The 12,652-nt window shown below is 40.6% G+C and overlaps 1 long non-coding RNA gene across 1 annotated transcript; it reads left to right on the forward strand.

The window, feature by feature from the left end:
• Nucleotides 1-60: 60 nt before the first annotated feature.
• LOC116965370 lies at nt 61-3,855 on the forward strand. The gene is made up of 2 exons (XR_004409317.2): nt 61-833; nt 3,749-3,855. It is a non-coding gene; the product is annotated as an uncharacterized LOC116965370 (long non-coding RNA).
• Nucleotides 3,856-12,652: the final 8,797 nt, after the last annotated feature.

Consider the following 12,652-nt stretch of genomic DNA (forward strand, 5'->3'; position numbering starts at 1 on the left):
GGGGGGCGGCGGGGCCCGGGGCTCCCGCTCCCCCCGCCGCGGAGCGGGGGTCGAGCTCCTGGTCGCGGGAAGCGTTGAGGGCGGCGCTGGCGGCCCGCCGGCCCTCGGGCCGCTGCAGCGCGGCGCAGGATGCGCGGCGTGAGTCAGCGGCAGGAGAAGAAAGGGCTGCTCTTGTGTTTGAGACCCAGAAGGGCTGTGCCCGGCGCTTGGCCGTGCTACAACCTTCTGATGTCATGCAGCACAAGGTTATTATATGCAAAAGCTGAATTACTGTAATAAGGGCAAGTTTATTTCTTACGTTTCCTAACTTTAGTGCATAGTTTTGCAACCTCTATTTAACATACTGGTTTTATATAGAATTATATTTTCCTGTTAGTTCTTTCCCATGTAAATAAGCTCAAGGCTTTGAATGGGAGTTGAAAATGTGGTTGGTGGTTCGTACCATGCCATGGTAGCTGCTTGCAACAGCGTCAGTCTTTTCTGTTCTGCAAGGTGCAGCTTTCCTAAAAAAGCTTTTGCTTGATCTGGAAGTTTGCGAAAGTTATACACAAGGATCTTAACTCCACTTAGGATTTTTTTTTTTTTCTGCAGTTCTCTAATGGTCTTGGCAAAAAGTATTAACCCCAGATCTGAAATCCTACAGCTACTTGCTTTAACTACTATTTCCACAGCTGTTTGAGATGTGCTGTATGTTCTGTTTCTTCGAAAATTCATTCAAATACATATACAGCTTAGTATGCCTGTGTCTCCATGTTTATACCCATCCCAGTATTATCAGAGGACCCCAGTGTGGAATCATCTGATTACCCCCTTTACTATCAAGCTCTTTTCTAGTAAGTAGTTACTAATTTTGCGTTCCTGTATAACAGTGCTCAGCCAGAAGGTTACATGGCAATCCAGTTGCTCTCAGGTTCTCACCAGTTGTACTTTGCCCTCTTCTTTATTTCAACATTTCTCACTCAGCTCTGCTCTTTCTATTGATGTCTTTGCTGGCAATCCTGCTGCTTCATGTCTGCCTTTGCCTTGAAGGTGTCCCTGCCAATGCACTCTGTCTTCCTTCTCCCAGCTGCCAGAGGGTCATTTCTGGCATCCCACCTTCTCCTGTCACTACTTGCCGCAAGCCAGCTTCCTTTGCTATTAACCGAACAATTGCAGTTTTCCGTAGCTGCTTCCAAATGTGTATAATCTCCTGATTACAGCTTGCTAACATTCCCCCAAAGCATCAGGCTTGCTGTCTGACCAGAAGTCAAGAGGAAAGAGTTACTGGCTTTGGTTGTGCATCCAGTTAGGCAAACTGCAGCCTGAGGACTGCCCTTTGAGGCAGACGTACCCAGCAGGGTCTGGGCTTCAGATGGCCAGTGATGGAGTGAAAGCTGTCATGGATGACCAATATAATCTAATAAACTCCTCCATATTTAACGTACATTCAACTATACTGCTTGGTTTTTTTATATATATGAGTGGGATAATGCTTCTGATATATTGATTTTCACTTATATATGATGCTTTCCTTTCCATCATGTGTTCTGCAATTTAGAAACACAGCATTATTTTTCTCAGTCAGTTTAGACAGCAGTAAACGTGAATAAATGTTTAAATTTTCTGAAACCAAGTAAAATATTATTTAAAAGGTTCTCTTATCTCTAAAAAAATTATGCTTACAGTTCTGATTGCATACATAAATAAATCTGTCATCAGCAAATGCAAAACAAATGATTATAGAGAATCTAGCTTAAACACAACCTGTCATAGCAAATTTAATTAAAAACTGGCGTATATCTAGATTATTTTCTACCTTCACCGGGATGTCTGATCAAAAAGGAAACCAACCAGGCAGACCAGGAAATTGTGGAAAGACTGTCAGCTCCTTTGAGTGCTGTGTTCAAATATATGTCTAATCCAATTAAACCCAAATAAACGGTCAAAAGGCTATGGCATGCTTTCCCAACAATTTCTCCTGTGACAGAACTTAGTGTATGTATTTCACTGAAGCACTACCATTACTGAGATAGGCAGACCAGACAAGTGTCACCATTGCTTTTCAACCTATTTAAATACACTGCCATTACCTGCACCTAATGTTGGGTCTTTTGCCTTATCAGGGTGACATTAAAGCCTCAATTCTGGAAAGAACGTAAATGTGTTTTAAGTAAGTTATTACTTCTGTGATCAAAATAAAGGGTTATGTTGGGGAGAAGAGGTGATATTTACAAAAAAATGATAGCAGATAATGAAAAGCAGGAAGATAAAAAACCCCTTTTATTCCAAGCAGAAATAAAAGCATTCCTAAGAAGAGTTTGTCCACACAGAAACACAGTATCTTCAGTTTGAAAGCTATTTTAGGAAACAGCTAAGCTGTACAATGGGTCAGCTTAGATATGCCATGGTTTGGACTATCTCCCTTCATATCAAGTTCAGGAGTCACATGGATGAGTTCATCCTACAGTCAGGGTCTAGAAATTCTCTGTACTGTTATATATATCTACTTTAACTGTTAACTTCATGTTCTGTAAATAGGTCTTTTGAAAAGTAAATGTATTACTACAAAAGGCACTACGAGTCCTGGAAACAGCATTGTCAGGCTTAGGCAAAGGACAAACACTATGTAGCTGCCCTACGGTGCCACTCTTCATTGGGGGTGGGAGCAATTTCAAATTTTTGTGCTAATTTAAAACTAAGGCTACATCTCCCAAAATCATCATCATTTTATTAGTTGTATTATTTGTGCAGGGACATTGAAGACAGCTTTCCTGGTAGCAGCTGTAGGAGTATGGCATTTGCTTTCAGAGCACCTCGGCATGACCCTGAACCTCCCCATCATCCCAACAAAACGCAGGCATTAAGTATATAAAACAATTTTCCCCACATTATTTAAAAAGAACTTAAGCCTCTGTGTGGGGGTGATGAGAGAGAGAAATAAGACATGTAAGATGTTTTATAAAGATATATTTTAACTTATAAGGCACTCAGGAACCATGGTGATGAATGTGACACAAACTTAAATTGCTTAGATATGAGCTCTGATCCACAGGGAACTATCCTAAGAATCATAAAGAGCATCAGATGCTAATAACTTCCAGTCAGCACCTACCTGGGCTTGATTTAACTGGTGACATACAGCTGAAATCCCTTGAGACTGATTTTCATTTAAATGTCAACCACTGCTTTGACAGTGTAAAGTGACCTCAATGAAAATGAGGATCTCACTGTAATCTTACGCCGTTGGGAAGTTAAAAACAGTCTTTCACCCAAACTGCTGGACAACCTATGCCAAAACAAATTTACCTTCCCCCCCTCCCCAGTATTCAGCATTGTGACTGACTTTGGAGGTGGCTTATACAACATGGAGTTAAAACTAGTAAACAGATTGCTATGTTTGTTTTGTGCATGCCAAGGGGAGCACAAAAGATTATTAATTGCAGAACTATACTGCCAGTAACAACCTTGATCTTGTACATGGTATCATTCCATCACTGTCAATCTGACACTTGTAGATGTCTTGTATTATCTATCATGTTCTTGTTAGATTTGCTGTTCACAAATATAGTTTGAAAACACAGTTGAAATCTCAGGTAATTTTTATGTTCCTTAGTTTTGTACAATTAGTTTAGAGTTGCATTCTGAATGTTTTAAAAGGGATCAATTTCACAGCAGCCTTAAAAGCTTATTATATAATTCTAACAATTTTAATTAATATACTGACATTTTGTTGCTGTCTATATAATATTAAGTTGCTTTTATTTTTCAGCTGCAAGTAGCAGCAGTATCCAGGCACTGTCCTGTACTTCAGTAATGGAAATTTCCCAGCCTTGAAGCACACTCAGTCAGCTGCAATAAAACTCTGAGTGATTTCAATATTGCTGTGTGCTTTACTTGTCCTCAGTTATCTGGAGCTTGTATCTTTTGAAAACCAACTACTCCTCATGATCTTGCTTCATCTTACCCAAGACTTAAAATTCAGTAAACATGCTGTTGATGATAAGATAATTTAATGACCAGATAAAAAGTTACTTCACAGGACTGACAAAACAAAACGTACATATAGTCAATACTTATACAGAATGTTACAGTGACTTCTGAGGATGCCACTGAAGTCCTGCTATATGACTTGTTTTCTTGTGCCGAAGCTTTATGCACTGGAAGGATATTAAGTTTTTACAAAAAGATTTAGCTAGTAAATAACATCAGTCCCTTGATCTCTGTATTTCTTATATCATTGATTGCTAGGAAAATACAAGAAAATACAAAAAAGGAGGTAAGATTATTACAAAACCTCAGAAATCTAATAATTTACAAATACTAAAATATGCAGTCTGTTTCCCTGACTTGTTCTCAGTTCAGCTACAGACAGGACAAGTGATGACTCCAACAGAGGCAGAAGTCAAACAATGTAGAAACAGGATTACTAGGGGTCTATTTTGTCCAAATATTGCAGCAACTACTATGAATAATTCTTGCTCATAGCTAAAAATTTAGGGAGCATTTATAATGAGGCTGGCTCATGTGAGGGCAGAGGAGAAGGCTGATGAAGGAAAGAATAAAAGAGAATATGGGTGGGGAAGGAGGAGAAGAATGCAAAATAAAAGTACAATGAACAGGTAGTGGGAATGAGCTATGGGAATAGGGTTATAGTTGGAGTGCTGCTATCCAGACCCCACTGCATCTGGCTTTGTGCAGGTAAAACACTTGGCAGACACACAAGGCCCTTCATGGGGAACCAGTTTGGGGAATGATACCAGACCTTCTAAAAAGAGCTTACCAGGACTTGGTTTCACTGATGTTATTGTCAGCTGGGGTGATGTTCATCACAAACACACATGTAGCCAATGATTTTCTGATGGCACAGGTATACTTCCAAGTTGTCTGCTATTACTATATTTAGTTTAAACGATGGGCAGTAGCTAAACAGAAGCAACTGATAGGGAACAGTATACTAACGGGATTCTGAGATTTTCACATAAAAGTCACCAGGGTTCAAAATTCAGCCAACATTGATACATCACGAGACAAGTGGGTGACAGCCTTTATGAGCAAGTTGGAGGCCATAGCACAGCTCTTCTGAATATAAGGTTCCACATATGAACTGTCATACTTAGCTTTCCTGTTGCTAGTCTTGGCAGACGACAAGGAAGAAGGACTGCCTCTTCTCCTTTACTGGCCTTGCTGACACTGAACTGCTGAAGAGGCACCTCCAGATTTACGGCTGAGACACACTTCAAGCACCTGCAGGGAAATCTGCATCTTTGCTCTCTAAGCTGCACGTGTGCTGCAGGAGAGATGGAAGGCATGTTTCTTCGCCTTGCACTTTGTTCAGTCCACTGACCTGAGAGCCCAAAGGGTCTGTACTCCATATTTTTAATAGATACTATATAAATTACAGACATTAATTTCTACAGTCTGAAATTGATGAATCATCATTAATTTTTAAATCAACCATTTCTTTTGCAATTTTGCATATCTCTAGCAGATAAGAGCTGTGCAGACAAGAGATTTCCTGAAGGAAGTGGTGTCACAGTAGTTTGAAAAAAAAGAGCCAAGCTATTGGAATCTGTGTTGCGTTACAGGGGTAATGCAATACCTCAGAGCTCTTCCTGTTTATCATAAGATACACAGTTTTCACCACATCATAAAACTTTCAAGCATTTGTTAATAAACACTCCTAGAGAAAAAGTAATACACAAATATACAAACCCCTGTGGCATCTGTCATTATAAACAAAAGGAGATTTTCATTATATGTATCAAGGGACTATTTGTGTGAGAGAAGCAAATTTTGAAGGCCCCATCCACCTTCCACTGATGTCCATGTTGCATCTCTCATTAGGTAATTGGACCCCTGGCATATTTTTCTTATATGTAAATTAGCAAGACATTTGAATCAGCAAATATATTTTTTACTATCAGCATCTCTATTTTTTTCAAACAGTGTGGGTATATAGAGAGCAAACATCTACAGGATTTACAGCAGAGAGCCTTACATGAAAACAGCAAAAGAAAGATTTACTTTAACAACAATAATCTGCAAGTGCTGCGGTACCTAATCAAATATACAGATTGTGCAGATGTTCAGAGCAGTGCTGTCTCGCTGTGTGGCCTTTCTCACTTGACAGCTTTGTTATCTCAATTAATTCTTCTGGATAAATTAACCTAGTTTGAAAAGGTAGAGCTGGGGAGCAGAAGGACAAAGCTGTTCTAACACCAGCAATGTTAATGGTACAATTTTCACCCCCTGCCGATCCGATCTTTGACAAGGAAATGAGAATTATTGAGACTGATTCAGGATGTTCTTGTGATCATGGCTAGGACTTGCTCTGCAGCTGACAGGCACACGGCGTGTGGGTCAGGGAAGAAATTAAACGTTTTTGACAATTCTATAGGGAATAAGCATTTTGATAGGTAACTATACAACAACAATGCAAAGACAGGCCTTGTGTCTCATACAGCTTCACCACTGAAGGACGTTTGGTAAGTTCAGAGCAAACTATAAGGCTTATCTCTTTGTTCAAGCTTTCTGGAACAAATGGGAACATCTGAACTGCAGTTTCATGTGGTAATTCTGCTGCACAGAAATTCAAGATGGGTAACAACTGTATACAATTCTTACTTCTTTAAATGGCTATAACATTTTAAACTCTGCCACGTAGGCTGTTATCAGTTAGACCAGGGGAAAGATTGAACCTCAGAAAGATGTTCCATTCAGCCACCAGTACTAGATCTAGCTATATTGAATTAATAATTAAGAGATTTGTAGCTTTTTGGATTTTGAAAGTTTTAACAATTGGAAAATTATCTGGCTCACATTACTGTTGTCTTACTTGACATATGGTGGTTATTACTCCAGATATGCAGAGCCTAGTGATAAGAGATGCCTTTTAGAAGTGCAATACATCCATTGTAATCAAGCACTACATTTGTCTTACTGCATTACTGAGTCTCTGGGTTTTGTACAAGTGACACAAAATTGTTGTCAGGACCTATCAGCGTCCTGCATCTCAACTAACTTTTCAATACGTTGTCTCATTTCCCACTGATGTTAACAGAGCCAAACTGAATCCCTGGCCTGGAAATCCTGAGAGAAAGACTAACAGCAAGGAAAATTATTTTTTACTATTACAATAAAGGCTGCTTTAAAAAAACAAAACAAAGCACAAAAAAAAAAATGAGCAAGAGAGAGAACACCATTCTTTTTGAAGGAGATAGCAAAATACCTGCAGGATGATGCTCTGCATCCAATTTTAAAGATACCATTAATGGCAGTAGGGTAAGATTAAGTGATTATGCTCTGCCTAACAGTACGTGTGGGAGAGCAAGCAGCAGATGTCCAGCCACTTAGGCCTATGCCTTGCGCACCAGACCGTGGTATGGAAATGCATGTGGATATTTAATTGTTATTCAACTACAAGTTGCCTGGATTTATGAGTCTGGGAAGCGCATATGCTGCAGTGAGAAATGAGTGTTTATTAGCACAGTAGCTGTGCTGGCCTTTCACGCAGAGAGGCAAAGTGCCCCCATCTATAGAAAATGGATTAAAAGGGGGCAGCGTGCCACTCTCATGTCCCATTTACCTTTGTGAAGTGCAGCTGGATAAATGCCAATATATGGATACATTTCCATCATGAACTCTGAACAGCTTTTACTGCTGCTTGTCACAGATAATAAAAAAACAGCAGCTGTCCTCTCATCAAATCCCAATTTGGAGAAATGTGTACCTAAATAAGGGACATAGACAGGACTTCTCCTTCAGGGACTACTACATGGATGCACAAGAATAAACCCTTTAGGAGCTAGATATGGAAGATGGGACCATTGCCCTGTTTTCAAGCATTTTTCTGGTGCTTGTTGCAGCAACCTTCTGTGGTCGCTCTGAGCATGTCCTCTTTCCTCCTTGGTTCCTCTTCCACTACTCTTACCCATGACAACATCCTCCCGGGCTCCTGCAGTCCCATTCTTTCCTTTTTCTGCCGCATGGGCTGGCACTGCTGGGTGAACTCCCTTCACCAACCCAGTCAGCCTCCCTGATCGGGCCATGTTCATCTCGTGCCCTTTCACCTAGGAGGTGAAGTGGGAGGTTGGCCGTAGAATAGCAGTGAGGCATCCCCCAGCACACCCCAAATCTGCAGCAAAAATCTGACATCCGTACTTCTCCCACTCATTGCAGTTTCAGCCTCTATTCTCAGAGTGTCCAGCTCTCCTCCTTTACTGGACTGGTATATTTTTTACTGAATTAATTTTCTTACAGTTTATTGAGCTGCATGAGCTCATCAAAGGGCCAGACAAGCACTAGACCTGTACAAAGAAAGCAGGAGGGCTGGGAGCAGAAGCGTCCTTGATACTACCAGTCCATTAGATTTGGCTCAGCTGCCATGTGATATCACTCCCTCAGACTAGTTTCATCTGTGAAACAGGGAGGTTTGACTACACTGCTGAGAAGCCTTCAGACACTTCTTTTGCCTTTTCTATCCTTTGCCTCGCTTTTCTCTGTTCCTGAAAAATGCAGAAAAAAAAAATCATGAGGGCAGTATAATAGTGACTTCTTTACCACCTCCTTTCTGCTCATTCTCTTCCTCTCCTGTTTCTGCCATTTACCCTTCCCAAAACCTTTCTGCTGCAATTGTCTATGCTCCTGGTGACCTTGTCCTACCATCTCACAAGCAGCTGTTGACCTCTGGAAATGCACTCATCATCCAGGATCTTCTTCCTTGCAAAAATACTGCACAAACAAGACAGGCAAACAGGCCTTCTTTCTGAGGATAAGAATACAGAAAAAAAAAAAAAAAAAACCCAAACCAAATACAAAAAAAGAAAAAAAAAAAAGAAAAAGGTATTACACAATCCACAAGACATGCGCATTACTCACCAAAACAACCATGGGTATCCTATTTCTGCAGCCCTGCCTCTCAGTGTTTGTTTCTTTCCAGTATCATACCAACATACTGAAGCCAGGACCCAATAACAACTGCATACACATAAACCTAAAGCCTGTAATGAGGGGACGTTTTTGCACAGCTATAGTAATGATCAGAGGCAGTCCTACTGTGAAGGACAGAAATATCTTGCTGTGTTTGTTTTGTAGTCTGATCCTTTATACTGCTCAATTAATAAAAATAACAAGATAGAAGCTTTCCAAATGGAATCCATTGCTAACTGCTGTTCACTGCTCTATTCTTACTCCACATACATTAGGAAGTGTGCATTATCTGATAAATCAAGACATAAGAAACAAATAAATGCCTTTATATTGTAAGAAAAAAAGAACCTTTCTAGAAATACTGTAGAAAGATTCACATCCTCTATTTCTGTCTTTTATAAAAGGCAGGCTGTGTCTTATTATCATCAAGGAAAAAGTAAACAAACGTAATTTAATCAGTTCTGTCTTTCATTGATTTGCATCAGCAAGAATAAAAGACAAAGGCAGAATGGAAAACAGCAGCTTTGTGCTAAAAGTTTGAATGCACAAAATACTTCTTTCTCCAGCTGTCAAACATTTAAAAACACTATGCATACCAGTAATAAAAAAAGTGTCAAACAATTGACCACAATGGGAATCACAATGCCTCATTAAAAGCTCTAAAGCAGAATAGAAAAGCTTCCAGCCATTTGTTAAACAGAAGTAAATGCTAAGATACTTTCAAAAAGTGTCAGAAGATGCTTTCATCTAGTCTAGCCAGTCAGAAAAATATCTACTTATTTCAGCCCGGTCTTGGAGCTCACACTGATTCAGCAGTAATAGCTGTATGTGCCGTTTGCTTTCCTGAGACTGGGGCATCTCTTAGTAAAACAGAAAAGGTTAATAACCTTTCCAGTGATCAGGCCTTCATTCCATGTGGTGCAGGGATATAATCTGTAATACATAATTACATATGTAAATACAAAATTATTTGGAGAATTTAACCTATTTGTTCAGCTGACAGGCGATGTTGTGATAAGGAATTTCAGCAGACAGGATATTTATAGACCCTTTATCTCTATGTACGATCAGAACTAAAATGTCAAACAATACCCCGAATGAAGGGTTGTTTCAGTTCAACTTTTCTCCATTGTTGCTTTTCCCTTTTTTTTTTTTTTTTTCTCCCTCTGTCTGGTTACTGCCTAAAACTTGGCAGTGAGAGAAAAAAGGGAATGTGACTCACACTGACAACTTCATTTGCTGTAAGAGACCTCAGTAATTGCTCTAACCCACTTACAGGAAAGCTACCCCTCCTCTTTCTCTCTTCCTCCACCCTTAGATAGACAGAGGCCATATTTGTAACAGGAGCAGCCTGGCTGATCTCAGAGGTCATGCTATTACTTATGAAGTAACCCAGCCTCTTTCTTTTCACTTTTCTTCTTCTGGATTCAAGTTAACCCCTCACAAGAACTTAAAGCAGCTTCAGTTTAAGGGGCAGCTTCCTGCCACAGATTTCTCGTGAAGCTAATAACCAGGGTTTCCAAAGGACTCACGGCTCAAACACAGCAGGGTTGAAGTGGCTGCTCCCACGACACACACCAGCTTGGCAGCCAGCACCACAGCTCCAGGATAAAGCTACCGAGGAGTCAAACAATTGTCGCCTTTTCCTATTCGTACTGGATGGGGGCAGGGAACGGTAAATAGGAACAGGAGAAGAATCAGCACAGATGCCTATGCAGCACTCTACCAAAATATATTTTCATTTTTAATTACATAATCAACATAATGAGAGCGGCATTCGTAGTGAGGTGGCAGAACAGATGGCAAAGACTTCGTTTTCAACAAGACGTTAATTAACAACAACTCTGGTTTCTGCTAGAAAAGGGGGTTTGTTCTGCTCTAGCAGGGTTAAGATGGGTGCTTATTACATAGGACAAAACTCACGTTTCCAAACACAGAATTGTGATCTTTATATCTTTTTCCCCCCTACATCCCTGTTGAAGTTTCCAGGATACTGTCTAAAACACAGCAACATCCTACATGCAAAGCCTTATCAAAAACCAGCACAAATTTGGGTCCTAGCAGTAGCTTGGGATCTTCCTTGTAAACACTTGAATGCTCTGTGGACATATAAATACAAAGAGGAAAGGTAAGAAGAGTTAATATGACTGAGAGAACTTTGTGCAACTTACACTGCAGGTGAGGCTTGTGTAATATACAGCAGCTTCACAGAGATATGATTAAAGTTAAAGCTTTCTTAGATGCTCTACATGAAGTTCCCTTTCCTCTTTCCTTTGTTCCACACACTCGGACTTAACATCTTCAGCACACTGATGCAGCTGAGCTGGAAAGAGCTATCCCAAGGGGGACAGAAGCAGAAAGTAGCATTGAAAGATATTTATTAAAACCACAGGCAGAGAATACATCACCCAGACACAATGAAGAGGGAAATAGCACATGCAGCCGAAAAGTCTAGCCTCTATTTTTTGTCTGATAAGCTGGCTGGACAGCCTGCAAACATCCCGCTCTCCCCTCCCTGTGCTGCCAGGTGCCGCGAGATTACTTTCTCCTGCTTTGCATTCACCATCAGAGGCTCTCGAGTCACACGCCCAAGTCCTGCAGAGGCCTGTGGGCCACATTCCTCTGGGGATTACATCCGTCCCCAGCAGGAGAGAGGGAAGAGATGCAGGCCAAAAGGGATGGGCAAGCAGTGGGGAGGGAGGAGCTGAGGGGAGTGGGGGAAGGAACTAGCTGTAGAGAACATCAAGATTAACATAGGCAGGAGCTGGAGGACAGTACTGCAGGAAAGGTAGAGGGGAAGCAGTCTTATACTGTAAGAATATGATATAAAATAGGGCAACAGGGCATCTAGATTCATCCACTGTGAAGCTTGGAAACGAACCCATTATTCCCACGTCTCACCACTCATCCCTATGCTGCCAGCAAATATCTAACAGCTGACAAGAGATGTCTCTGCCCATTCTAGTGACATGCACATCTAGAGAGGATGCTTTTCCATTACTCCCACTTACTCTGTGCAGGCAGTAGATGGTTGTGGGTCTGTGCTGTAAGCTGAAAATCACATCCCTACCCATTAGCCAGGGGGAGTAAATGACATGATTGCAGATAATTTTTTATTTTCTTTCAAATGTGTTAAAAACATAGTTGGAATGAATTAAAAATTACATTACAAAACCATTGTGGTTATGAAGTCCAACACTAAAAAATGAATATATGCCTGAACTAAGAATGTCTGTTCTACCTTTCAGCAGCTACTTTAATTCACAATATCAGGTCAGGCTCCCATGCCATATTGCTCTCAGCCGTAAGAAAGTGCATCCTGATATCGTTATACCGAGCATAACTAACATGCAGAATTGCATGATTTGGGCCCCCATCATTTCAGGTTGTGTTAAACCAGAAATGGGCCACAGAGAGGAACTTGGTATCTTGCATACATCAGATGGCAGAGATTCTTTGCAGGATAATTTTCAGGAGAAGTGCCAGATATCACCGAAACTGTGCTTAGGAGGTGCAAAGTAGAGGAAAGAAAAGAACACAAAAAAATTATATTCTTAGTCTGTCCTCCTTTCGCAGGGGTTAAGAGGGAGATGTAAGAATCAAAAGAACTGTGTTTGTACTTAAGGCTACTTTTTGGGGAGGAAAGAAGGGTGACTAAAACCCCTTTGCAGATATGACCTTTAAAAAATAAAATCAACATAACAAGAAGTTAACTCTTCAAGCAAAAACAAAAAGAAAAGCAACC

Source organism: Tyto alba, unplaced genomic scaffold, assembly GCF_018691265.1.
Source record: "Tyto alba isolate M040663 unplaced genomic scaffold, T.alba_DEE_v4.0 Super-Scaffold_44, whole genome shotgun sequence".
Classification (NCBI taxonomy): domain Eukaryota; kingdom Metazoa; phylum Chordata; class Aves; order Strigiformes; family Tytonidae; genus Tyto; species Tyto alba.